Source organism: Parus major, chromosome 1, assembly GCF_001522545.3.
Source record: "Parus major isolate Abel chromosome 1, Parus_major1.1, whole genome shotgun sequence".
NCBI lineage: Eukaryota > Metazoa > Chordata > Aves > Passeriformes > Paridae > Parus > Parus major.
In genome coordinates this window covers 16,902,372-16,930,083 of record NC_031768.1, presented here as the reverse complement: position 1 = coordinate 16,930,083, position 27,712 = coordinate 16,902,372, and the positions used below count along the sequence as shown (strand labels likewise).

General features: G+C 39.3%; 2 long non-coding RNA genes across 3 annotated transcripts in view; one reads left to right on the top strand and one right to left on the bottom strand.

The window, feature by feature from the left end:
- Nucleotides 1-426: 426 nt before the first annotated feature.
- On the bottom strand, nucleotides 427-26,435 carry LOC107207330. The gene is made up of 2 exons (XR_001522702.2): nucleotides 26,330-26,435; nucleotides 427-1,755 (listed from the first exon to the last, which is right to left on the bottom strand). It is a non-coding gene; the product is annotated as an uncharacterized LOC107207330 (long non-coding RNA).
- Nucleotides 26,436-26,645: 210 nt separating this feature from the next.
- The window catches only part of LOC117244007, a 16,317-nt gene continuing 15,250 nt past the window's right edge, over nucleotides 26,646-27,712 (top strand). For both annotated transcript variants that reach the window (XR_004496290.1, XR_004496289.1), the window contains exon 1: nucleotides 26,646-26,768. This is a non-coding gene — a long non-coding RNA (uncharacterized LOC117244007). The remainder of the gene's footprint in view (nucleotides 26,769-27,712) is intronic.

Below are 27,712 nucleotides of genomic sequence, written 5' to 3'. Positions count from 1 at the left end.
AACCATTTCATCAAAATACTGAACTGATAATTTCAGTGAATTCACAAAACCAATATAACATAGTACTTATTATAGATAATTCCTTGTAGACCTAGCCTGCAGCATTCTTTATTTATATGCATTGGAAAAAAATGAAGTAAATTGATTTCAGAATTCACAGTGGCAATGCTCTGTAAAACTTAGACTTAATCTAGTCCTGCAACCATGTAATAAATGTATGCAATGCATTCCAGTGCCCTTAGGTGGGATTTGTTATATTTCAAAATATGTAAACAAATGCTTCATGTCTACTTTTTCCATTAAAAAAAAAGTACCCACAAAACCTAGAGATTTCAGAAAGATTCTGGGTGTCAAAGCCTCAGAGGATGACCTATTACTAAAAGATAACACAGTGCTTGTACAACACTGAAATAACAAAATGGAATATTACACTCACTGGCTCATTTAATGTGTGAAGTTTGAATACCAATGGCAAGGAGAAATCATAGTTGAAACTTTGGGAAAAGACACTGGGGAAAAAACCTTTAATGAATCAACGCAAAATGTTCCAATAGGTTGAGTTGTCTGAGACAATCACCTTTGGCTGCTTTTCTGGCTGATGGAGAGAAACAGAGATTTCAAAGGGTTATTCATCTTCCGTTAAACAACAAAACCACTCCTGTGAACATAATCCAAAAAATCTCTCACATACTTTAAAGAGCATCTACAGTAACCACCTCTGCAGTACATGCTCCACTACAGACTTCTAAAATTTGGGAAGATAAATACCATCCTAGTTTTGCTGGATATGTTACATTTGAGCATAGTCTACGTGTGTTTAAATGTAAGTTTGACAATGGAAATCATCAAAGAAAAGAGAAAAAAACCTGAAGAGAAATGAGACTGAAGATCTGCTTTACAGCACGGAATAGATCACAGAGTCTTTGGGGCTGGAAGGCACCCTTGAAGACTGCCCAAGCAGGGGCAGCTACAGCAGCACTCAAGCCACATCCAGTCAGATTCCGAGTATCTCCAAGGATGAGATTCCAGCACATCTCCTGGTAGCCTGTGCAGTTCATACAATGGTCAGTCCCACTGTCCATGTCTCCAACAAAGATGATGAATAGTGCCGGTCCCAGTACCAACCCCTGAGGAACATAAATCATCGCTGCTTTCCACTTTGACATCAAGACACTGACCAAGCTCTATTGAATGTGACCATCCAGCAGATTCCTTATCCACTGAGTGGTCCATCTATCAAATCCATGTCTCCAGTTTTGAGACAAGGATCTCATGCAAGAGAGTCTCAAGTCCTCCAGGTAGGTCATGTCATCCATTCTTCCCTCCAGCCACCTCAGCAGAGAAGGTCACCAAATTTGTTAGTCACGATTTGTTGTTAGTGAAGCTCTGTTGGCTGTCACCAATCACCTCATTTCCCATGGGTCTCAGCACAGCTTCCAGGAGAATCTGCTTTACGCTCTTGCCAGGCACCAAGGTGAGATTGCCTTGCCTGTATTTCCCACATGTTATTACACACACTAAGACTTAATTTTATGTGCAGACCAAGGAAAGAGGCTTGCATATTTCAAGAGTGAAAACACCAGAAGACTAGGCTGTAGTCTTACAGATCTCCTTCCAGGCAAAAGAAGTTTGTTCCTATCTCCTGTGGTTCCCAGAACATTTATTTTGGGGGATGAGGATGATAGATGGACTTTCCATTGCTGAGAAGTTCCCCAGTCTGTCTTGGTCTTGGGTCACCAATCAAAACTGGAGAGTCTGCTGAGGAAAAGAAGAGGTCACAGAATACCCTGGGTCCAGGCAGATGGTGAGCTCCCTACCTCCCAATAAAACGTTAAATAATGTTAAAAATTGAAGCTCTTTGATGTTCTTTTCTGTCCTGCAATATTGCCAATACAATCTCTGTCACCACCACTGGATAGTTCTCTAATTAAGGACTGAACCAATCCAGGAACTGGCCTTTAGCAAGTAGTCTCACATTGTAACTGTCTTCGTGCAGAAAAAATGCAAATCAGATCTAAACTGAATTTAAAAATTCCCTTTCTGAAATGAAGAATTTCCTATATTCAAAGTTTTAATTCAGAAGTCTTTCAAAGAGTTTCCATTCAGAAGTCTTTAATTTTATTACCCTTAACATTTTTCCTTCCTTTCCTGGGTTTTATTTGTAAATGTGTTCTTAATTATAAGAAAAAAAAACGTTGCCACACATAAGCTATGCAGCCTATTGAAATCACAGCTGCTCCAACAGGGAGGCACTGGAGTTTCCAGCACAAGTATGAGAGGCAGGAATATGTGTCCACACCAAATTCCCCTCCTGCAAATTAGAAATTATTTATGAACCTTTTTTAATATGTCCATTCTACTGACAAAGTGAACCAAAATATGAAACATGAAATCAAGGAGAGGCTGAAATAGAGTGGGGTCTGCATACCAGAGCAGTCATAAATTTTTGAACATGTGGCTTCAAATGTATCCATAACTATTTTACAGTTATATTTTAAAGGTATTTTTATTTAATATTTTCTTCAAGATTGATCAATTTTTTAAATTCTATAGAGAATTGTATTTAATTTCCTGCCCAAGTATAATTTGCAACAGAAGTATGAAACATCATGTCTTAAGACACTATAAAAAATGAATTAGTCTTCCTTCCTGGCTTTTTTTCTTTTATTCTAGTAATACTTTCCTAACAGAACAAAGAAACCAAATAGTTTGCATACAGAATCTGTATTAAAACCATATAATGATTTGGGTTGGAAAAATCAGGTATTCATAATTCCAGGAACACTATAAGCTGTGCTTTACATGGGAATCAGCCAAGATTTTGTCCAGTTTTTGCTTCTTAAAATGCTGTGTATTGGACATACCCACTCTGTGAACAGCTGTGCTGTGGGACTCACTCAGACCAATGCACCTTCTAGAATAATTGCTGCTTGTTAGTAAACTGCATGTTGACAATGATCTGTGCTTTGTTTTTATTCATATATTGCAGCATTAACTTTTTTTGTACCTGACACCTACCTTTTTCTTTTGTACATCTCATCCATTTAGCCCTTCCCTTTCTCCTCTTCTTCTTCCTTCAGCATCAATGAATCACGACCCAAAGGTGCCATTCCACAGCCATCCTCTCTTTATAATTCCTCTCTGCTCTCTCCCTAAATCCTTTAAGTCTTGGGCCCAACTTTACTCAAGTAGCTTTGCAGTAATTTGCCACCAATGTCCCTCAGGAATCCCATGTGCCACTCTGCCATGACCTGCACAAACACAAACTGAAAATCTTCAAGTCCTAGAGAACCTAAGGATGATCTTTATGACAGAAATCATCACAGACTGGGGGAGAGAGAGAACCAGCAAGGCAATCTGGTGATGATAGGGAGTGGGCTCAGCACAAACTCAAGTTATCAAGCTTGCTACACAGTCTGGGAAAGCTAGACCTTATAGAGAGATTTAGAAATATAGATTTTACTAAATTACTACTATACTTAAACATAATTTTTTAAACAGTTCAACAGCTTGTATCTAAATACATAGCAAATATAAAAAGTAGTGTGGGGTCAAGGCAAAGATGGACAAGGAAACTCCTAGTTTTAGCCGTGTCAATTTTTACTTTTCTTAAGATGGATTGTTTGTAACCATTTTGTTGCTATCATTGTCCTGTTGCTTTCTGGTTTCTTCTCCTGCAACAGGTATCCTTTCTGACCAAATCTATCTTGGTATCTATCAGGTATATATCAGTTGCATCTGAAAGATCAAAACCTCTTTTTGCACACAGAACTCCCTTCAGCTAAACATAATTTCACACCAGTTCAAGATCCTTCCTATGCAGATACAAATGCAAAATAGCAGCCTCACATTATAGACTGTTTCAGGCAGGGAACACACCTGTGACATCCTATGAAGTGCAGAAAACACTTTGGACAGCTTAAAAACTTCTGCAGTCAAGAAAAGAATTGCCACTGATGACAGTAATTAAGGGCTTCAAGCAGGATGGTAGGCAGAGTGAGAAGGAAAAAAAAATATTTCATTTTTAAGAGCAATAGCAACCTCCAAGTCAATAATTTCCTGGCAGTTAATGACCAGATGGATCAAGATCTCCTCCAGATGGCCATTAACTGCCAGGAAATAGTCAACTTGTTGGCCATTAGTGCTTAAAACACCATTAGGGTACTGCTCTTCATTAGTTATATTCACGTGATGTTGCTATTCGCTAAGGTTACGAATTCAGCAGAAACCTTTAGTCTTAGTCGACAGCAGAGCAGAAATAGAGCTGAAATAGATGGATAGTTTCACTTAAGCAGGGCTGCACTGCTGCTGGAACTGCGAGAAGGTGCTCACTGTCAGCAGCGTAAGCTCCACACACTAATCCACTTACGTGCCTTCTCTTATGTCCTGAAGAGACCACCCCAGGGGGTGAAAGGTTAGTCTCCATGCCAAATCAGCTAATGGTTTCCCTGCTAAGATGTCCAAAAAGTATGTGACTGTTGAGATTAGGTTACTTTAGCGGTATTAAGAGGACTAGGAGAAAAATTCCGAGTGTAGAAAGAACAACCATTACATTTTATGGTGTAGACACAAATATATGTTCCTTCTATGTAACCTCTAAACACTCTAGTTTGCTACAATTTATATATAATTTACTATATAGACTATACTATACTATAGTTTGTATATACTATGTTATATGTATTTTACTATGATTTATGTACACTTTCCTGTAGAACCATAGCTGAGAGAATCATGTGCTATATATACATATAACTACTCTTGCTATTTACAGAGCTGTGAATTAAATTTAACTGATGAACCCACAAATAACTACAGCCTTATCTATGATAAAATCTCCAAAGTTAAAGCTAGATTAACCTACATTTGAAAATACTTTTTATGAGCTTTTATATGTATGTGATGAAATATATGAACATATATGAACTGAAAAGGGAACTATTTGTGAAATTGTTAATTAATTATGGGAAAATAACTGCTAATGTTCCTAGTCCAGTATAACTAAAGGGTAGCAGGATTAAGGTTATCTGTTTTCAAAAACACCCAGTGAACATACCTAGAGGTGTTTTAGTTTTACTAGTTTTAACAACAAACACAAATATTCCTTAGTCACCAGCCAATCCTTTTCTGAAAAAGATAGGAGGAATAGTCTCACCACATCTTTGCCAAGTTTAGTCAGTATTTTTGCAACACATTTTACATAAAGGGCATATTAAACCTTAACTTGGAAAGAGAAAGCCAGTGAAGAACTCTTGGGATTTTCTGCAAAGTGAAACACTGCCAATTGCTCATTTGGTGCTGGTGCTACGAGGCTTTCCCCCTGCAACCTATAAGGTTGATGCTGCAGCCAAGCCTACCCATTTTGAGAGTTCTGATACATTATATTGTGAGAGATTTATTATAACACTCAGTTATGCTCTAGAGGAGCTGCCACCAAAACTTTCTTACCTGCACACCATGAATTGCATGTTCCCTGAGCTTACTATCCTGAATATGGTAAAATACATTCCCAACAGATGCACAGACAAGCTAAAAGTTTGGAGAGGCCTTGTTTGACTGGATTAAAGCTGTCTTCTTGGAAAAGAGAAGGAGATTTTTTTATTAATGTCTTCCTTTTTTCTTTCTATATTATTTTACTATGGTAGATTATATTTCTAATATGTTTGCTGATGTCTTCCTAGGGAAGTGATGCAATTAATAAAAATAAGCCAATGCATAAAAAAACCCAAAAAAACAACCAAACAACAACAACAGCAAAAAACAACCCCCCCCAAACACACACACTAAAAAAAACAAAAAAAAAACAAAAAAAAAACCACAATCAAACCAAAAAAACCGCACAAAACAAAATAAAATGAAAACCTAAACTAAAGGTAAAAAAATTAATATCCCCAGAAATGCCAAAGATTCTTAGGTGCTTTCTGAAGCACAGAAAACACAAGAAAGAAATTCCCCAGAAAGGAATCATTTTAAAAGTGCCTGAAAACAGATGGTTTATAAAAAAGGAGTGAAGAACTCCGTAGTAATGAGAACATGTATAAATGAATAGTTCTGGATACAACTGTTGTGAGGTCTTAAACTAATCCATCAATTTACAAGGAATTGAAAGCGTGCACAAACAACTGGGGCTGGCAAGCAGGCTGGGAATCACTAAGTGTAATCTTAGCACTTTAATTTAACTTCTGTCAAGATGCCTGTCTGAAAAAACAGTGTGGCCACAGTCCACTCCTGTAGCTGTATTAACACAGCATGTGGCTGAACTCACCAGTCCAGGTGAGCAGTGGAGTCCAGGTTGTCTCTTCCATAGGGAGCTGCCCCTCAGCACACGAGAGAAAGTCATGGATAATGTTCATGGAGAAAAACTAATCAGCTGGAGAGGAAAGGCTTTCTTTTATTCCAGGCACTCTACATTGGTGTGAACTACACTCTACACATGTTAGAATAATTTCTAACAAGCTTAGAACAGGCTACTGAATGTCCTATATAGCAATGGCTTATCATACCCAGTAGTACAGCATAAGCTTTCATTTAGCTCATTTTTCTAGTGATTTGTATGTTTGTCTTCTGTTTGTGCCCTGCCAGTCCTGTTCTGGTGAGCAGTCAACTGGTTTTCCCATTTTGATTACCTCACCCCACTTTTAGCAAACAGTGGTGCCTGCCAGCTACAGGGTACAGATGTCTTACAGAGTTCACTGCAATGAATTAGAAAGTGCTCCTGCATGCACAGGCAACAGCAATGCCAGAAACTTAATTTTTATAATGAGGAATCATGACTTAGTTTACAAATTTTATCAAGTTAGACACAATATTGCATATGAATGTCACCTGCCCGAGACAGGCAGTACACACAGAACATTCTCTCCATCTGTTGATGGCAAAATATCTACTGACATCAGAAGGAACAGAACTTCACCCCAAAATTTTTCTGATGAAGTAATTTGTGTCATAATATGAAAAAAACAACACTTTCTTAACTGACTTTATTGACAATAATGTAAAATACTGATTTGTGTGTAAAGTTGTTGTGTAACTGAGAACCCCTTTAAGAAAGCCTAGGTGAGGATATTTTACAAAATAGCAAGATGCAATGATAGTGCACTAAGAGGGTTGTTCTGAAAAGAAAACTGTTGACAGAAAATCAGGACATCAGTTTCCATATCCAGCCTTTCTGCCACCAATCTGGTTGAGTAGTCACTGCCTCATCCATTAACAGACCTAATAATTGGTGTAGATTCCTAATTTACCCCCTTTTTTGTGACTTTTCCAATATTTTTTCCCAATTACTGGCTGAAGATACAGGAAAGACAAACAAATAGTAAAAAAAAAAAATAAAAAAAAATAAAAAAGCAAGCAGAAGGTTTCCTCCCTTTTTTGCTAGGCAGGGAAGAAAACCCAGGAAAAACATCCCAACCCTACCACATGGACCTACTCCATTTTTGCCAGAGGGCACTAAATGTCAACACTGTAGTATATTTCCTGTTTTGAAAATAAACCAGTTTATTTCAGAACTATTAAATGTCCCGGCAGTGGTAACCCTTTCCTGCCTGCTGTCTTTCTGTTGGGCAGATTTTAAATCCTTCAAGGCTGCTGCCTGCTAGAGACTGAGTCCTGACCAAACGAAGCTGCCCCTGCAGGCAGATTTCTGCAATGAGGCCACGCTTTGATCAGAGCCTTCCTTCTTTCCCCAAGGATGAGTTAACCTCATAAAAATGCATATCCTGCCCAAATGTTTGTTTGCTCTCATTTATTCCTTTCTTAATACTAGCAGCAAGATCGCTGAACAAACAAACTACTGAGGCTGGGTATAAACACCCAGCCCCCAGTGGCCATTTGTCAGAGGTGGTCAGGGCCATCCCACAGCTCATGCTCTAATTGTAGCTGGGCGGCTGCTGTTTTTCTTGCTTTGGTTCAAAGACACCCATTGAGAACAAGCATCTGGCCTTGGAAAGGGAGCAGGGATGTGAAATCTGAACAGTATAAGCAGACACAAGACTGAGGACTGGTTTTTTTTTTAAATATATCTACAAATTCAACTGTGCTCTGCAGCAGTATATATCATATAATTCTTACTGGGAGAAAAGTTGTGAATGTAACCAGAACTGCCTACAGGTTTAGAATTGAATTCAGATCTGATTGTGCATACTCCTACCCTTATCTGTACCCCACTCATCAGCATCCAGGGGACTGTGGGGCAAGACAGGGAAGGATCATACATAACAGAGCTTGGTGAAACATCATAGTCTTATTCTCTATTTTATAATAAAGTGCAATAGATGAAGTTGAATGGACCATGACCATCCGAGAGGTAGGCAGCCAAAGTGATTTTCCTCAAAGTCAAAACAAATTATCTGGCAGACGGTACAGGAGACAGCCCCTAAATGTTCAACACACTGTAACTGCACACAGACACTGTCCCCTGATGAAAGACTGAGGCACAATGTACTTTATCACTGCCTTGGGGAAAAAAAATTACTATAAAAGAAAAGATAAAAGGTGAATGTAATGCAGCCAAGTTAATGCTATCTTTGCAGCCTTGCCTACTGTTCTTTCTTCACTACTTTTACCCCAGAGGATGTCTATCACAGAATTTGTGCTTTCTCTACTATTTAGGGGTTTAGATTTTCAGTGACTCTATCAACAATTTTGGTTTTTTGAGTAAATAAAAGCAGGAAAGGTACCAACATCATCCAACCACTGTCAACTGGAAATGTGCTGCCAGCTTGATCACAAAGATCAAGAGGACTGAGCTGTTTCCACATCCAACCCTTCCCACAATTCCTTTCCCATAGATAAGGAAAAACACCACAGCTGCAGAAAAATGAGGAGTGTGTGCTTAATCATCATACTTAAGAGTGACAATGGAAAAATAAAAGGCATCTGATTACAATGTTAGTAGTACATATAGAAATGTTACTCCAATATTTATTCCTTCTCTTTCCCCCATATATGTTAATCTTAATAAAGATAATAAAACCACAAAATCTATCTCTACAAAACAAATAATAATGGAGGAGCTACATAAGACTGCCTTATGTCCTGCAGCAAGAGTCCCTGCAACGTGCTTATGTCAAAGGTAATGGGATGTTCAGTTTTAGGGAGTTAATAAATGGGGCTGGTTAGTTAATAAGCATTAATTCAGTCCTTTGACTGAGACAACAGCATAAATTGCAGTGGCCTTTTTGACTACGAAAAATGCAAAATACTATGAGCACTTGAGTCAAAGCAACAATTATCTTCTGGCAATGAAAGGCTCCCATGGCACTGAAACACATGGTGCTGAAAATCTGGCTTCATTCTGTTGGTAACAAATAGTTGACTCTTATCTTGATTTGCTGAATTCTTTATAAGCTTCAGTCTCTGTGGCCCCCAAAATATTGGCAGAACAGTCAGAAAGCAGTTAGGATTTTGTTTTGGATGAACTAAACAGCATCAGAAGTTTGGCATTAAATGAAAAGTCAAGCTGTCTACACTCTCATGGTAAGGCTACACAACCTGGCAATAATGTCTGCAGAAAGGAAGGAGCTAGAGAAGGCAGAGTTTTTTAAACTAATTTTTAGTGGTGTCCAACAAACCCATGAAGAACATGAGTGCCCAAGCTTCACCTCTTGATTTATCCATTGTCATGAGAAATATTTTAAAGTGTGTTCGTAGTGGTGGCAAATGCAGCTCCTGTTCTGTTTCCAGGACCTGTGAAAGTGTAGGGAAACAGGTTTCCAGCCCAATCTCACACTTTCATGTGAAGAAGAAGGTGACAGCTGGGCCATGAACCATTCCCTAGCACAGGAGGAAGCATTTGGGGAGCACTTTGAAGTGACATATGTAATACTGACAACAGCTGCTCTTAATGTGGAAAGTGACCTGTAGAATGGTATGTATAAAAATGAGAGCCTGCCTTTCCTCTCTGTTCTGGCATAGCACAGGATAACAGTTCCCCCTTCCTAGTAACATCAGGAAATAGTTTCTTTTGATCAAAAGCAGTCATATAAAATGCAGTCATTTGCATCTAAACTACTTCCTAAGGTCAATAGGCCTGATTTATTCAGATTGGGTTAAAATGGAAATCTAAATTTAAAAGAAAATCCTTATCTTCTCCAGTGATAGCTGAGACCTTCAAAATCAGGTGAAATAATTCCACTTCCTATGTTTCTAAAGAAGTCATACAGCATCAAGGCCAGAGTCCTCCTATTCAACATCCATCTGTGGTCTTTGAAACTTCAGTTACACCCTTTTTCTTTTTCTTTCTGTAAACATGTACTTGCTCCATCTGGCAAGGAGAACCATAAATCTCCCTTGACTCTACTGGCTATTCTGGCATTTTTGCAGTAGTTCACACAGATGGGGTGTATTTAGACAAATGGCAGAAGGAAAACACTTCTGCACACATATAAGTGGAAGTATCATCTACAAACAATATTTCTTCTGTATTAGTTTGTAAATTCATGATGCTGCACATCTTGAACTCAGCTGCACCTTCTGTCTTTCAGCACTGCTTTTACTGTCTCTTTATTATGGCTTTCAGCCAGAAACACAAGATCAGTGGAGGAAAAGAATGCAGCAAATACCAGCATTACACTAATCTGCCTTGCAAAACCTCACTTGCAAAATTAATGTGAGCCAGCTAGCATGAAACAGTCACATGGACTGAAAACCTCCATGCACGTAAGCAGAGGGCAATGATAAATATCAAAGCACATAGGCCAGGGGAGACAGCTAATGGAAGATTTAGGCATCAATGTAAATCTGGTTTTATTTAAAGTATGCATTTACAATCAAGAAAACCAAGGGGATACCACATAAATGTCATTTTTAGATGTAATTAAACCAGGATGAATGTCAACCACCAGTAAGAAAGGAGAAATACTACAAAGAGTCTTTCATCAAAAGCAGAGGGTGAGAGGTTTGTAAAACCATGTCTGGGAGAAATATATGTATTAGGGAAAGGAAGGAATCCAAAAACATGATGCATACAATAAGAGGAGGGAAACACAGTGACAGTGGTGCTGAATAATAAGAACAGCAAAGCAGAGAGCCCTTCCTATTACACTGTGATACCCAAAATGACACAAGATGCAATTTGGAGTTCCATGTGCAGGGAGGTCTCCACACAGCCCAGTCCCCGTGTGCTCACTGGGACACTGCTGGGCACCAAGGAGTACGAGGAGGAGGGAAGACAAGGAGATGCTGATTTCTCCAGGTTCCTCTGGAAAATGATCTGTGTATGCTGTTAACTATGTCATGGACACAGCTGAAGCAAATGCAGAGACAGGTTGAGAGTCCACAGAAGCAGAGCCTCTTCCAGCTTTGTGAACTCTGAGACTGTAATTCACAGGATTTTCAAAGCCATAAAAATGCACAGAAAGGTCTGAGGAGTAAGCCTGCACCTGAGGCTTCTATTAGAAGTCGTCAGTGTTAGAGATAAAATCAATCATTAAAACCTTTTACACTCCCCATTAAGTTGTTCTCATCACTATTTTCATCAGTGAGAAACTGCTTCTTAAAGCATTTGAGGATCTCTGAAATAGCTGGATGCATACAATCAGCAATTTCTCAGGAATTTGTTGGAAGTGGAGACAGAAGAAATGAGGAGCTGAATTCAGACAGACATCTGGATTTTGCACTGCTCTAATCTTTGCATATGAGATGAGCTCTGCTTTTGTATTTACTGTGCTGGTGGCCTGGCAAAGAACAGGATGCTAACAGGAACATCACAGGAGCCTTACATACTCGTATGCAAATGCCCAAAGAAGAAAAAAGGCTCAAATCTTCTGCCTTGAGCTCTTTCAGGGATCTTTTTAAATAAATGTGTGTGTAAAGCATTAGGAAAGGGAATTATGAAATCAATCAGTCCAGCATCTATCCAATTGCTCAGAATCATTTTTTCATGTAGCAAAAGTCATTAGGCACTCCAAAGGAAACATAATAAAACTCGCATCAGACAGATTAAATGTGTTCCTGTTTTCTATCAGAGGCTGTCTAAAACTCAGAAGGATGTGGTTTAATAGCATTCTGATATTTATTTTTTTTTAAATAAATAATCACCACAGTCCTGAAAGTTTGTTAACCCTGTAATTCTGTCAAACAGTTTATGAATCATGTTAAATTCTCAACATCAACAGCTTCCTACAGTCTGAGTTCCAAAGGTTAAATACATTTTTGGTCAAACAAAGCACATTAGCTTATATCAGTCTTCAATTTGCAAACTTCAGGTCTACACTGAATAGTCCACTCTTGTCTCTTAACATCAGAAAACCAGGTAATGCTGGAGCTAGTGAAGTGCCATACTCTAATTACAAAACAAATTGGTTCCCAATATTTGCTTACTTCTAGTAGCTCTGTATATAATTTTTTAATCTTCTATCCATAAAAAAAATCCTTGATTACATTTCATTTTTCTCTAACTCCCTTCTGTTCAAATGGAATGACACATTCAGTGTGACATGTGGGATTTACCTGTGGTACTAAAAACCAAAAATTCTACTTGCAAATTCCCTTTACAAAAAAATATGTAACAATACAGAAAAAAATCATCATCAAATCATGTCCATTTTAAATACAACAGGGTTTTGTGTCACAGGCTGCTGCCCTAAACACAGACCATTCAGGGACATGAGCAGCAGTTGAAATATCTCTTCTTTTGTCTCAGAAGAGGTTTTGGCAAGCAAGCACTCTTCTGTCCAGCCTTCTGGATGTAGCAATAGGCCCTGATGCTGCAATTTGTCCTTTTAGCTGCCATTTGTCTATTCCCACAATCAGGTGATCATTGTATACTCACTACATCTTTACCAGAAGATATTCAGTTGTCTGTAATTTTAAGTCTGGTTAGTTGTTTTTTCTCCTTAAAAGAGAGAAATAATCAAAAACTTTTTTTTTTTTTTTTTAAAGACTGAAGCCAGTGGCAACAAAATCTTTTTGTTTGTTTGTTTTTGCAGAAGTACAGACATGGATTGGAAGTACTTCTCGAGGGACATTCAGTCTGGTCCTTTCTGTATCTCTCTCTTGGTTGAGGCTTCTGTGGTTAAATGAGTCCTCCCTATTCGTCTGCCAATAACAAAGATCAAATAATTTCCTAACCAGCTTGCTTATTTGTAAAGGCACCATTAATGCAAGAAATTCAATTGCAGCATTTCATATGAGCTGCATATCTGCAAGCCTGAGACTCATTATATACCCAGCTGAGGTTTTAAAGTTAAGAGCCTTGTAACTCCAGCCACCCTTCTGAGACAATAAAGAATGAGGCACTTCTTGGTGTTATCAAGGCTGCACAGCAGTTGGGAGCTGCCTCTTTATCTTAATTGAGAAAGGCTGTGATGGCTACAGACATTGCTAAATAGAGGTAGTAAGGAGCTAAAATCAGAATGAATGCAGGCTTGTCCTTTATTTTACTACATGTTCAGGGAACCTCTCAAGCTCTCTCCCTTAGAGAGACTAAGTACCATCTACTCCCATACTGCATCTCTTAAAAGCAGTTCTGGCTTCTGCTGTTTTTGTGGCATCACATTTACAGCAAAGGTAGTCTATTTTCATTAACTCTAATATACCTATATGAGTGGCCATTCTCTTAGGAATGCAAGAAAAAGAAATGCTGTAATTTTGGCAAACCAGGATATAATTTCCAATCAAAAGGTAAGGATCTTCATATCTAGCAATTCATTTGCACATGTAGGAATTTCAAGCTGTAAGGTCTACTTGCAAAATGATTTGTGTCAGCTAAGTACCTTTCCTAAGCAAATCAATTGAAAGGCATGATCTCTGTACTGTGAAGCAATGCCCTATAATCCAGTTCCTGGGTTTAGTTGTGGAACTTACATGTTGTTGGCTTGGTATGAAACTGGAGTTCACAATTAAGGGGTGTGCTGGGATAGCATCCACTAGTAATAGAAAGAGGTCTACAGAACAAAAAGAAAAATGCAGCAACACTTTATGAAAGATGACTCAGGAGGCACCTCATTCATAACATGAATGCTTCTGATGGTATTAATAGTACTTCCTTTAAAGCTATCCCACAAAAATCCCTTCTACCATCCCTAATGCTTTTAATGCCAATTGAGAAAAAAAGCATTTTTTCTCTGAAAACACTTTTATTATCCATCTTGAAGAGGAAGGAATATCCAAGCTACAGTGTGCAGCAAAAAAATGGATCCCTTCTAATCCACTGTCCACAGTAAGTAGTTCATGTCAGCCTACCAGAAACAAATTAGAACAGCCAAAAAAAGGTAAACATTCCTGAAATGACTGATGCTTTTTCTTCTCTTCATTTATCTGCCTGCAGTTACAGATGGAACCCATTACCACCCACTTCCTCGGTTAGGAAATGGTCCCTCCGTACACTTTGTACTGCTCCTCAGATGGTTGAGTGCATTTATCCAAACAGCTAGCAGTGAATTCTGACTGCTGCAAGCAAGTCAAATGTAAGCCAGCTATGGAGCAGATGTCTTATGGATAAAGCCATGGATACCCAATGAAAAACACCTGACCACAGCACTAAACTACACAGCACAGCTCCCCTGCTCCAGACCTGAAGCAGTTCATACACCCTGTGGACAGGGAATCCCACATCAGTCTGAAAACTGGATAGATGTGCCCCTTTAAATAATTTTTTTTTTTTTTTTTTGTGAGCAGAGACTTGCTGAACAATTTGGTGCCCTGTTACTTAAATGTCAACAGCTTATTTTTTCCTATACAGTTTATTTTCTTTCAACACTGTATTAGCTAGCCCCAGCCTAATGTTAGCCTCCAAAAAACTACATCAGGCCTGGGTTTTTACGTAAAAGGTTTTGCTGCCTTATTTTCTGTAAGCATAGTGAAGAAAGAGAAGCACCTGGACAGATAGTTTATCTGGTTTGAGGAACGTGTAAAATAGAGAGAGAATTTTCTTTTCCTATCAATTATTCAGCAATCTCCAGATGCTCAGGTAATTGCTGTAGAACCCTACAAGCTATACAGGAAACATACAAAACCAGCAAACTTTCTGACTGTATACAATTACAGCCTGGAGATACCATTGGTCTGAAGAACACCTCTAATCCATCCTCACTGAACTGGAGGCAGAACAGCAGGACACAGGCAGTTATTTAGGGCACCCAAAGTTATCACAGACAGCTTCGTCTTCATGCAGTGGGAAGGAAGAAAAAAGGGTTTATGAGAAGGTGTAATGTGATAAGCACATTTCCTTGCACACATTCTTTATTTTGCACAGATCCTCTTTCTAGCTCTGCAGGCTCTTTCCTCTAAAGCCACTGCCTGAGTGGGCACCTGTGCTGACGTCCCCTTGTGCTGGACACTGCAGACATGTACATCAGACACAGACACTTGCACGCCCTTGGCCTGCTGCAGAGCTGTTGGGATAAAAGGAGGGGATGAATGCAGAGGCCAAGGTCAGGGCTGGAGATGGGAGTAGGAGGGTGGAGCAGGAGCATGGGCACTGGCAAGCTGTCCTGAAATATTTGTTTTTCCTTCCCAACTTTTTCTGATAAAAATATCCTTCTGGTTCACAGCAAAGACCAAAACTCATTTTTCTTTGGCAAGACACATTTCTGTAGGTCACAAAGGCATTCTTTTGTGCCTAAACCTTGTACTAAAGAAAGTGACTTCTCTGTCTAGATCTGTGCAATCAATCCCTAATAACACATTGCATTCTAGTCCTAAAATTATGAGTGAAAATAAGCACCTTGACTCATTCACATTCAAAACCTCTCATCCAAAAGACAGGAAAGACTGAATTCCTTGTTTTAATTGCTCAGAAACAGCAAGTAAAACATGAAAAAAAGCATTTTTATCATGCTTCCTTTCTTTTGACAAAAGGCACACTTTGCTGCAGGAAAGCTACTAGGATAGAAAATTACATATGCAGGTGAACTTAGAAGATTTTTCTCTTTGCTTTTATTTAAATTTTTCCATTTTGTGATACTCTAGTACACCACTGAAATTTTTCCAAGACAAGTTCCTATTTGACCAGACATCTGGAAAAAAATGTGTGGTGTGTTGTTTTTTTTTCTTCTAACAAGAACCATATAAGGTTGCTGTCTTTCTGATACCAATAACTTTCATTACGATGAGTTACAAGTATGTATTAAGAAAGAAAACTTCTCTTAAGGCTCAGTAGAAGAGAATTTATATTTTTGAAATATATTTACTGTATAAATCTTAAATACACTTAAGATCTTCTAATCTGGGTGCTAATACAAGTCTTTACATTGTCTTTAAACAGCCTCTATACTTCTTAAAAATGTGTAGAGAAGCATGAAGTGTTTGACACCAGGTGGTTGTGTCACCTTCCAGAGGGGCTTTGACAGGTGGGAGAAATGGGCCAACAGGAACTTCAGCCAGGCAAAGTACAAATCCTGCACCCTGAAAGGATCAACCCTGAGGCAAAAGTACATGGACACAACACAGCAAGGTGTGCTTGCAGCCTGGAAAGCCAAACACACCCTGGGCTGCAGCAAAGGCAGCATGGACAGCAGGTCAAGAGAGGGAATTCCCCCTTTACACCACTCTTGTGAGACCTCACCTGCAGCACTGCATCCACCTCTGGGGGCATCAATCAGTCACTGTGTTTAGAAGACAGAAGTGGAGAAATTCCATAGAACATTTTGTAATATAAGAGACAAAATACTAAAAGACAAAAAGACTAAAAGACAAAGGATGTGTCTGTGACAGGTGTGGTGACACAGGTAGAAAACTCACTCAGTGTTAAAGGCATCATCAACATACTGTGCTCCTTGAGCATATTAAAGGAAGCAGGTGGAGAAAAATACTATAATTGCATTTGATGCAAGAAATATAGGTGAGGCTTTCACCTGATTTCAAGGTGAATTAGGCATACAATCACTTCATATCCATTATCTGTTGATTTTTCTGTGTTGGAGCAGTGCATGGAAAATATCAGTGAAACGTTAATGAGGTTTCCAGATCAAGAAATCATGACAGTGCACCACTGGTGGATGTTCAAGCAGCTCAAATATAAAGATTTTCAGTAAAGCAAGGCATGTTGAGAATTGGTCTGGAATGTAAATGTGCTACATTTGTGAGGGCAGAGTACAATACTTCATCTGACTTCAACAGCTAGTTTTAACACACCAGGGAGATATGGTAACAAAGACCTGCAATATTTTTAGGCTGCAATATCTTCATCAATTCACATGAGGCAGACAGAGCCTCTTAAATATCAAGTGCTCTTTTCTGTCAAGATTCCCTTACCTGTAGAAAGCTTAGCTTCAGTTTAGTTACATGTCCATCAAAGTTTTCATAAGCCATAAAACCTCTAATGGTTAAGTACCCTTGAAGAACAAGGGATACAGATTAACTCAATGAGTGCTACTTGCATTCAGAATGATCACAAACTCAAATACCTTACACTGAAAATAAAAATACATAGTCTAATAAAAAAGGCAGGGTATAAAAGAATTAATCTATTCCTTTACAGCAAAGAGCTGAAGTCAATTTGTGTGGTTTTCTACACTTAAGATGTAGTTACACTTTTGGGGTTTGCTTTCTTTATTCCTTTATTCCTCTTTTTTTTTCTCTTTTTATTAAGCCTATCCACCTTTTCTGCTTTCTTATTCTTTATACTTTCCTTCTTTATCTTATATCTTTAAACTTTCCTTCTTTTTTTCTGTTCTGTTTTGTTTCTAGGGCAGGAGAAAGAGGAGAAAAAACTAGCAAGGACCTTAAAAACCACAATGTTACAGCTTTTATTACAGTGTTAGTGCAAAACCCACACATTTTCCTAAGACTGTCCTCGATGAGGAAAGCAGAAGTACCACAGGACAAGCCATGGTCAATTTTTCCTGCAGCAGCATACTGAAGAGAGCAGTGCCAAGACATCTGCAGAGGAGTGTGCAGATCTGGCTGTTCCTACAAGCACATAATACTCATATTGAGGTTTTCAAAGAACTGAAAATTAAATCGGAGTGAACCAGCTGCTGAACTCGCTGGTTAGCTGGATTGTAACTGCTGAGGCAAGAAATACCTTCCACCAGCCCAGCACCTCTGGGCCCCACTTGGTTCCAGCTGGGCATAGGCTCACACATCTCTCCACCTGCTTCTGCTCACCTCAGGTGAGCCTCAACATCCATAGCTAAAAAATGGTGTTGTGCTATCTTCTCTCTGGCTCAGCTTCAAAAAAAGAAGTTCTGTAGTTTGAGCAAAACTTGAGTCAAATGAGTTACATATCTGGGACAATAAAGCCAAGAATTGAGGAAATCCATGAGCTTAATTAAATGGGAGAGGAGGGATCAGAAGTCAGATATAAAGGAGCATATAGAGATACCTAGAAGCACCCAGAATTAAGGGCCAGTTAAACCAAATATAATCTGACACAATGGTTATCAGAAAGCCTCTGTCCACTCCAAGTGAAAGCCTCTGTACAGCCCATCCAAAACACTTAAAAACCACAATTCAGGTCTCCAGAAATCGTGCTGTTCTAATAAATGTCTGTGCATTTTTTGACATTGCACACTGTGTCTGATTATTTTTCAGAATATGCTAAGAAGTTCCTGGCCTCAGTGTGTAAGTGAACAGTTCAATAATCCCTAAAAAAGGGAAGCAGCACACAGTCCCTACTCTCTGTATGAGGAAAACTCCAACTATCACCTAAATTCCCCACACAGGCAGGTGGGTATTTTAGGCAACCTCTTCTGTCTCCTCTAATCTCATCTGTTCTATTTCATGCACCTTCCCTTGCCCCTTCCTCCATCTCCTCAGTCTGTCTTTGCACTTGCATCACACCATCCCTCTCACACTACATCCCACTCATCACATCTCCAGAATGAGGTTTTCTTTTTTGTTTACTTTGTTTGGTTGTTTTGTTTCAGTTTTTTAAAAAGTAAGTTGCAAGTGCCTTTAATGAGTAAAATAAATGACAGCCATTCTGACTCCACTGAAAATGATGGAAAAATGCAGTTATTTTGAATGAAGAAATAAAAACTGAGATGGGGGTCAGGAATAAGGAAATTAAATGTAAATTAGGGACAAGTATCACTGGACTAAATTCAAATATATGTCACAGAGAAGAATTATATGCTCACTGCTCACTTATGTCATGAGTAAATTTGGCCCAGAATATTTTTTTTTATTATTTATGAAGTTGAATAAAAGTTCTTTCAAAATATTAAAAAGCAGTTTCTGCAAGATGTCTGAAAAATGATCACAACCTCAACAAAAACATTTATATTTATTTAGAGACATGTATTTGTTTATGTGCTACAATGCAGCAGTATTTTGTTCAGCAATGATTTCATTTCAGCATTTGCATAACAAAGTTGCTGAAAGTCAAATTTTAAGGACAGTTAATCCATCTCCAGAATTACATATACATTAATATTCTTACTCAACTCATGTATAAGGTTATAGTAAAACCCTCTTTCCTTTTTATCAAAGAACTTCAACTTGAATTACTTCTAAGATTTGTCCTGGACATATAAAAGGTTACTTTAAAGTATTACTCGATTGCAAGAATGATGCTAACATTTTTAACTCTATAAAGTTAGAATTTTGTGGTTTCTGGTGTTTGCACTACAAAATTCATCAAGTGAAATGTATTTTTTTCAGGTTACATATTATTTTAAATATAACTTGGTAATTTCCATCTAATCCTTCTGTTTTCAGTACACACCACTACTTTAACTTGGATTATGCAGTAAGACTAAAAATCACTGTTTCAACACAAAAAAAATGTGTGTTTATCATCTCCCAGTTAAAACAATGCTTTTCTCATGAACTGTAATGTGTAATATTGCAGCTTTAGTCAATGCCACCCTAGTGATCTAAAATCAGCATTTCTCCAATGAGTTTCCACCTTTTTCCATCTGAATTTTTCATGCCATGTCTCGTACACTTTGTATAAAAATTTATTTGCCCTTAAATTTGCTGAGATGTAGTTAATATGTGCTTCCTTTGATGTTTGAATGATTTAATCATCAGTTGTCAACTAAAGCCAGCATTTTATTATTTCTCCCAAGGCACAAGGAGAGCTATTCTTTTACTTATGTATCAAATTTTGCAGTGGAAAAAGTCAGCAGTGTTACATCACTACAAAAGTGATGTTGCATCAGGCACTTGAATGGATGCACAAAAGAGCAAAGTTCAATGGATCAATCTGTGACAAGTGTTTTTGTACAGATTTTGTTCCATCCTTTCAATCTGTTATATTAAAAGGGTCAATTAAAGCTGCTTTAGAAATTATTGCAACACCTTTACACTGTTTTTTCTTTAAAAGATCTAGCTTTATTTTTAACTAAAGCTAACTATTAGTCTAGAGATGTGTATAAATTCAAAGAAGAGCAAGGTGTAGGAGCCATGGGCAATGCAGATACCTCTGGGTCACCTCCTTAAGCTGAGCTTCAGAGAGCTGCCATGGCAGAGGCTGCTCATCCAGGCCTGAATACTGCAGAAACCCAGAAAAAAGGTGACTCTTGTGCCTCTGATGCTGGATCCCTTGCTGAAATTAAATACTACTGAGATAACACAGCAGAGAAAAGATCCAACAGCAAATTTTACCTCTTTTTCAGAGGCATCCAAAACTTTATAAGGGTGACATCAAGCAGTCCTTGCTCCTCCACAAGTATTAGCTCTGCAGAACATCACTCCTGGCTGTGCTTTGCTGTTTTGAAATGCAGTGCACAACTAGCACAACTTGCAGATGCATTAGTCACCACTTACTCTTGTCAGTGAAGCCTCTGCCAGGTTTAAAGCAAGTGCCATATGAAGACCATTGGATAGAGCCAATTCTCCACCCTGAAACAGTGCTTGGTTTTAACCATAGCATTTACTGCAGTGAATGAGCTTAACCTCAAAAGGGAGACTGCTATTTGTTTAATAGTTGAATAAAGTTTTACACAAATTCTGTTACATAATAGCCAAATCAGATACAGACATCAGGTAACAGTGTCCCAGCAACTAAGAATGATCTGCCCACAAGAAGATTTGTAGATCTAACCAGACCTTCATTTTCTGCCTTGGAGATTCTGCCATATTAAAAAAGGTGGAGAAGGAGGAAAAAAACCACATCAATAGTAACTAAAAAATTAAGAGTGTTTTTGCCAATGGAAAATATTTGTTTGGGGCAGTGTCAAGAAAAAAAAAAAAAAGTAACCCTAAGTCTTTTAACATAATTTGAAACCAGATTCTCCTCAAAGGAATGGAAAAATAAAAAAAAAAAAAAAGAAGGAAGGCTGTTGTCCTGAGGCAAGGGATGGAGGCACACTGCAATATTTCCAACTAAAGGTCACTGCTCCCATGACCATCCTCCTACAAACACATACTGCTGCTCTGAAACAACACGAGGCTCTGGGCACAAACGAAGCGAGACTAATTCCATGAGATTTATTTTCCTGTAGAAGAATCCAATCAATGCGCGTCACACTAACACTGCTCTGACTGTATTTGCTTTGAGAAAGCGTGGCTGGGACGTGGAGGCACAGAGCAGGAGCCAGCAGGATTAGAGAGTCTCCTCTGATGGGCAGCAGCAGGAAGGCCTCACCTCCTGGACTGGAGCAGGAGAGAGGAAGACATCTCCTCGCTTCTCAGAGTCTTTTGTCAAACACTGCACCAAAATTCCCAGCCCTTATCAAGGAAATGCTCCTTTGGAGCTCATAGCAGTGAGTTCATGGCAAAGCCCACAGTTATGTTAGTACAACTGAGAGGGTTGCAGGAACAGGAGAGAGCAGCCAGGAGATGAGAAAGGGCAAAGCTCCTTGTCTCCAAAGAAAACACACTGCAGAGCACCCTCCTGAGAGCTCGGCTGGCTTCAGCCAGGCTTCTGGCTCTCCACAACTACTTCCCAGGCCTTGGCCCAGAACATCTGCTCCCTCTCAGAATCTGCTGCATTTGCCATAGTAATGTGAGTTTCACAATACTGTTTTCTGATAGCCCCTCTGCTCTGATATAAAGAAAAAACATTAAAATGTACATTAAAAAAACAAACCAAAAAATCATTTGTGCTATGAAGGACAAGTTGGATAATGTGAACCATGATGACTTGACACATTTAGAAGCAAAAATGCTGCATGAAATCAATCATTTGCTGATGGGCTGATTTCACATCTTTGTGGACTGACACAATAGCACAAAGTTCTATACCTGCAATACTCCTGTGTAAATTTGATTAGGTAGGATGCAGGGTTGCTTACGCCCAGTTTGTCCATGGTTTCTCCCAAAGATAATCAACTTGCTCAGGTCAATATAATGTGAAAACAACTGAAAATAGAGGTGGTTTTCTCTCAATACATGCACATGCCCACAGCAAAGCAAAAGACTATGGAATTAAAAGGAAGGCCATTGGCTTTATCTGCTCCCAGACAGAATAAACAGATTAATGAAGTGTGAGAACACCTGCTCTCCTCTGCCATGCCTTGCCACCAGCACTGTGTCGGAAGCAGTGTCATGACTTGTGGTGAGCTACCACAAGAACTTGCTCTTGCCAGCTGCCCACTCCCTGCTGTCTTGTTTGTGCCAGCTTTTGTGTTGTTCCTCAGAGCTCTCTGTGAGCCAGTGTACCTTACGCAATGCACAGAAACAGCCTGGCAATAACTGATGACACTTTTGCTGTTCTAGTGAGTCAAAACAGTACAGCACAAGGTGAGCCACTAACCAACAGCCTCTGCCAAGAAAGCAGCCTGAGTGACCCTACATAGATCATTTTGTCCTTTACCTCAGCTTCCTTTTTCTGAAATGAGGGTCATTTAGAAAAAGGCCTGCTATTAGAAATGGTGTTTTTGTTCTGAATGTTCACCAGTTGTTTTGGCCAGACTTGTTTTTGTTTTCCCATGTTTTCTGTTTCCTTTAGTCCACCAGAAGCCAGCTCCTTGTTAACTGGAGGCTAAGTAGGAAGGGGTAAGCAGCCTCTTCCTTGCAGCATGCCCACTGTCTGTCACCAGCAGGGAGCTGCTCCAGCACACAAGGTCCCCTGGTTTAAATTGGAAGCCTAATGTGGTAAGAAATTCCCCATTTGAAAACATGAAAGCTTTCAGATTGTAGAAGTGTAACCAAAGTCTTTAGCAGCTACAACTGAAGCTCTCTCCACCAATGTTTTATGTGTTTTCAGGACACAAGCACCAGAAGTGTTGAGATCGGTCAATAGCAAAGGCTGCTCCCTACACAGAATCTGTTTTTCATCTTCTAAGTGAAAACATTCCTTTTAAGTGAAATCTGTAAATTTCAGATGCAGAGGTATCAGATAGTATTTTTGTTATATAAGAGCTGCAATTTGACCAGTCACTGATAAGTTATTCAAATGATAAGAAGAGATCACACAATTCCACTATAGTTAGAAACACAATCAAGAAACCCTTTCTAGATTTTATTTTCTTGCTATTATCTTTGAATCTGGAGATTTGACATTTAGCCTTGCTGCAGCCCTCCACATAAACCAGACATACCAGAATAACTAAGGTTGTCTTGGATACAAAGAATGCATGGCCTGATACATTAGTGACTGGCCCCTTGCTCAGTACATCTTTCACAGTTTCAGTGCTCTGAATCATAAGGTTCATACTTGACTCAGAATAGGTCATAAAAGTTGCTTTCATTTTAAGTACTAATTCCATGTATTTCTGCATTTCAGTTGGAACATGTGCAATACAGAATATGGCAGGAATTCTTCCAAAGAACAAATTTAAGAATACAAACATTTTGTTTTGACAAATGCAACTTAGGCTCAACTCAAACACAATTCAAGTTCAAATAAGCCAGCTAGTGGGATGTTGCACTTTCTTTCAAACCTCACCAACAACTGCACTGTGTAGTTCTCATTTGTGTGAGATTCAGCACATTTTCTTCTCTCAGCTTCATATGGGTTTGTACCTGATAAACCTCATTTAGAATTTCAGTATAACTGCAGATTTGCTTTCTAAATTTGCTGCACATATCTTGAAAGCTGAACCTCTTATATTTCACAAATACATAGGGAGGGCCTGGGTAGGAGGAAGACTCAAGAAATCATCAACACCAACAAATGACTATAAATAAACAAGAAGGGAGAATTAAATCTGGTTCTTTTAAGACATTTATACTCCTCTTTGAAATATTTGGCAGCCTTTTTGAGAAATGACATTGATGTAGTCCAGGGAGAGTCAATGAGAATGATAAAATTTGATTGTTAACATGCACAGCAAGTCTGGAAAAACATGAATTCCATAAATTAAAATCTAAGCTTTTAACCACTTCAACTGGTGTTTCATAAAGGAATAAAGCAAAACCAGCAGGGATAGAACACTGCATTTTGCATTGACTGAGCAATAGTGGAGTTCCTTGCTGTGGTTTTATTCTGTTGGCCTACTCTATGGTTATATAATACCCCACCTAGCCCTGAGCAACTCTGAGCCCAGCTCTGAGCTCTTTGAGCATTTTTACTCAGATGTCAGCATTCCCCCATTTACACAGATTACACCAGTGTATTATGTCTGCTCTAAGTTCACATCCAAAGATTCAGTTCAGTAAACACACAGCACATCCAAGCCCTATCAATTACTTTGTCATTTCACACAGTTTAAAGATGAGGAAAACACAGATAAGTTAAAGGGCAGACTAAGATTTCTTTTTCTTCCTCTAGGAAGGTGTGCTTTTGTGCACATGTACTGCCATCCTTACACGAGGGTACAGATACCTCAGGAAGAGTGTTTGTATCCACAGTGAGTGTGTTTCCTGTGCCCTGAATCATGTCTGGGGATGCATCGTATTTCCCTTCCTCCCCCTCTTCTGTCCTCACTCTGAGCCTTATTTGATGGCATTTGTTTTACTTCAAAGGGAATTTAGACTGAAAATAACCATATGCTACTCTGCCCAACCCTTTGCTATGGCTGGGTCCTGGTGTCAGAGCTCTGTCATTATCAGGCTGATGACAAGCAAACCTTTTGAAATTCCAGCACCCCCAGGGCAAAGAGCTTCCTACTTCAGCACACAGTCAAGTGTTAAGTGACCCAACAGATTCTACAGGCTGTCTTCTGATGAAATGTTCTGTTCTTCTCCATTTTGCCTTCATTTCTGGCCACCAGACAGCCTCTGCTGCTGCATATTTCCACCAATTCGTTTAACTCACTGAATTTTAAAGCTCTACCTTGTCTACTAAACTCAATAAGCACTAAACATTAAGAGGAAAGGGAGCAGTCATTTTTTTTTTTCACAGTGAAAGCATGAAAAAGATGTAAGGAAGACATTAAGATTACGGAGGGCACCCTTACACTGAGCAGTGGAGTGTGGCACAAAGATCTTCAAACTGTCACACAATAAATGAGCTCCAGAACAAGCAGAATGTAACTACATCAGAACCTCATTATTTGTGGGCTAATTACCCTTGCTGAGAAGCACCATATTAATGCAGTTATGGTATTTGTAAGATGTAAGATCCCTGGGTTTGTGGCTAAATCAAATCAAAAATTCATTTCTGTTAATACAAAACTTTTGGCAAAAGATAACATTGAAAACCCCAGACACAATCCTCCTAAGCTTGCCATTGTAGGTATTTTCTGTAATACACAAGTCTAAACTCATTAGGACACAGAAACAAACCCAAAATCTCTGTAATGCCCTGCATAGCAGTCTTGGCAGCTTCGCAGAAGAGTGCAGTTCACTCGCTTTCTCTGCTTCACTGTGTGTAAAACCTTGAACTAAAGCTTTGTCTCCTGCTCTGGGCAAAGGAGGAGAACCATTACATTCATCCTTCCCCACCAGTTCCAGTACCCAGACAACTACTGGCCACAGAGATACAGACTGACATTGTGATGATGATTAACAAATTCTTTGGGGAGGTTTTGGTTTCATCTCTTAATCCAGTGCATATTTCACAGAAGCAGTTTCAAAGACCAGAAGAAACCACGCTGAATTCCCTGCAGCCTACAGCAAAACAAGCTCCACAGAACCACATTTCAAATTCTCTCCCAAACCTGGCAAAGAAATAACTTAAGGAAAGGTGCTCCTTCTTCTCCCGCTCCTCAAAGCAAATATTCTGACCATTGTGTTACAAGAGTGGGCTTCCAGGGCTAACACCACATCCTATAAAATTTGTTTCTGAATTCATTTTAAACCAGTTTCATCAAATTAACCCCACTACCACCATTAATCTATCAAATACCATTTCTGTCAGATCACATTGTTCTCCTCAAACGTTCATACAAATATATCCTATGTCATCATATTAAGAACCTTCGAACTGCTTGGTTTGGACCTGCCTCTTTGTCCTGTAATTAGGAGCAATGACATTTCAATACTATAAATCCATCATTAAAAAGATAAATCAGCTTTTACTTCAAGCATTCAGCTAATTTTTTTAACTGACAATAATCCCAAAGCCCTCAGGTGTGAGTAGTCATCAGTTTATAAAAAAAATTTACATTACATGTCTGCTCATTTCCGTGAGTTCCTCCTGAGATTAAGGTAATGAATCCATACAAGCTGAAAAGAGCTTGGGAAAACCTCTCAGCTCCAATATTCACTTCTGTTGGATGTACTTGAACACGGTACATTGTGATCATTCACTCACATTTTCATCCACCTCTGTTTACCAAGGCAAATATTGCTCAACCAGAACTTTTTTGCATCAACAGAAATAGTCTGACTTGTTTCATTGTTTGTGATACATTCATGGCTTCTATCAGAGCACAATAACATACAACAGCAGAACAAATCAATGACAAAATTAGATGGAGCCAAATCATCTCTAGCAGCCGCTTCTGCTCACTTGAAGACAATCTTACACAAGTGCAGCCTGTTCCCTGCCTCTGTGTTTCCCAGGGACTCCTCAAACACACATCAGGAATCAGATATGGGCTAAACAGGTAAGCAGCAAGGTCTCAAATGCTTCTCTCCTTAGAATTCCCAGTTCTAGTCCTGGTGGTGACTGGGAATGAGCTTTTCTGAGGATCTGCCTGTTGTGTTGGAGGACAATGCCTCTCATTCACTCGACACATGTAACATGAAAATTAAACTGCCTGCCTATAAAGCACCTATAGGTGCTGTTTAGGGGTTCCTTAGCCTGTCCAATTGTCCAATGTCCAATGTCCTCCTGTCAGGAAAGGAGAGCCAAGGAAGGCAACCTTTAAGCTGCAGGGTGACCCTGTGCCAGGAGGGGTACCAGAACCGAGCAGTGTTACCTTGGACACGCAGGCACAGAACACACCTGTGAATCAAAATTGTCCAAAAAGCAAACTTTTCTCTTAAACTCTGCTTATTTACCCTCTCTGAAGTAGACTTGGTTCTTATTGAGCCCCTTTTCCCGTTATCACCATGGTTTTTCAGCAGTTATCCCGGTGTGAAGCAGCTCCTAGGCCCTGCAGACTGTTCCTGCTGTTGAGCCGTGCCACCTCCCGGCTCTCCCGAGAAACACAGCCTGCCGGGGAGCCACCTCCGAGACCTGGCTCCTGCCGCAAAGGATGGCCTTGTGTTTGTCTCGGCTCTTCCCACCCCGACTCTAGATAATTTCAGTAATAACTCTTCCCACAGTGAAGTATTTTTTCCTTATACATAGACAGAATTTCCCTAGGTAACTAGTCTGCTGCCTCTTGCCCTGTCCTTGTGCATCTTTGTGAAGATTGTCTCCACCTTCTCCAGAAATACCTCTTATTATTTGATATTTAATATTTAATTAATTTAATATTTGAAGAATGGAATTAATTCCCCCCAAACCTTCTTCTCTCCCTTCCCTTCTTCTCTCCCTTCCCTTCCCTTCCCTTCCCTTCCCTTCCCTTCCCTTCCCTTCCCTTCCCTTCCCTTCCCTTCCCTT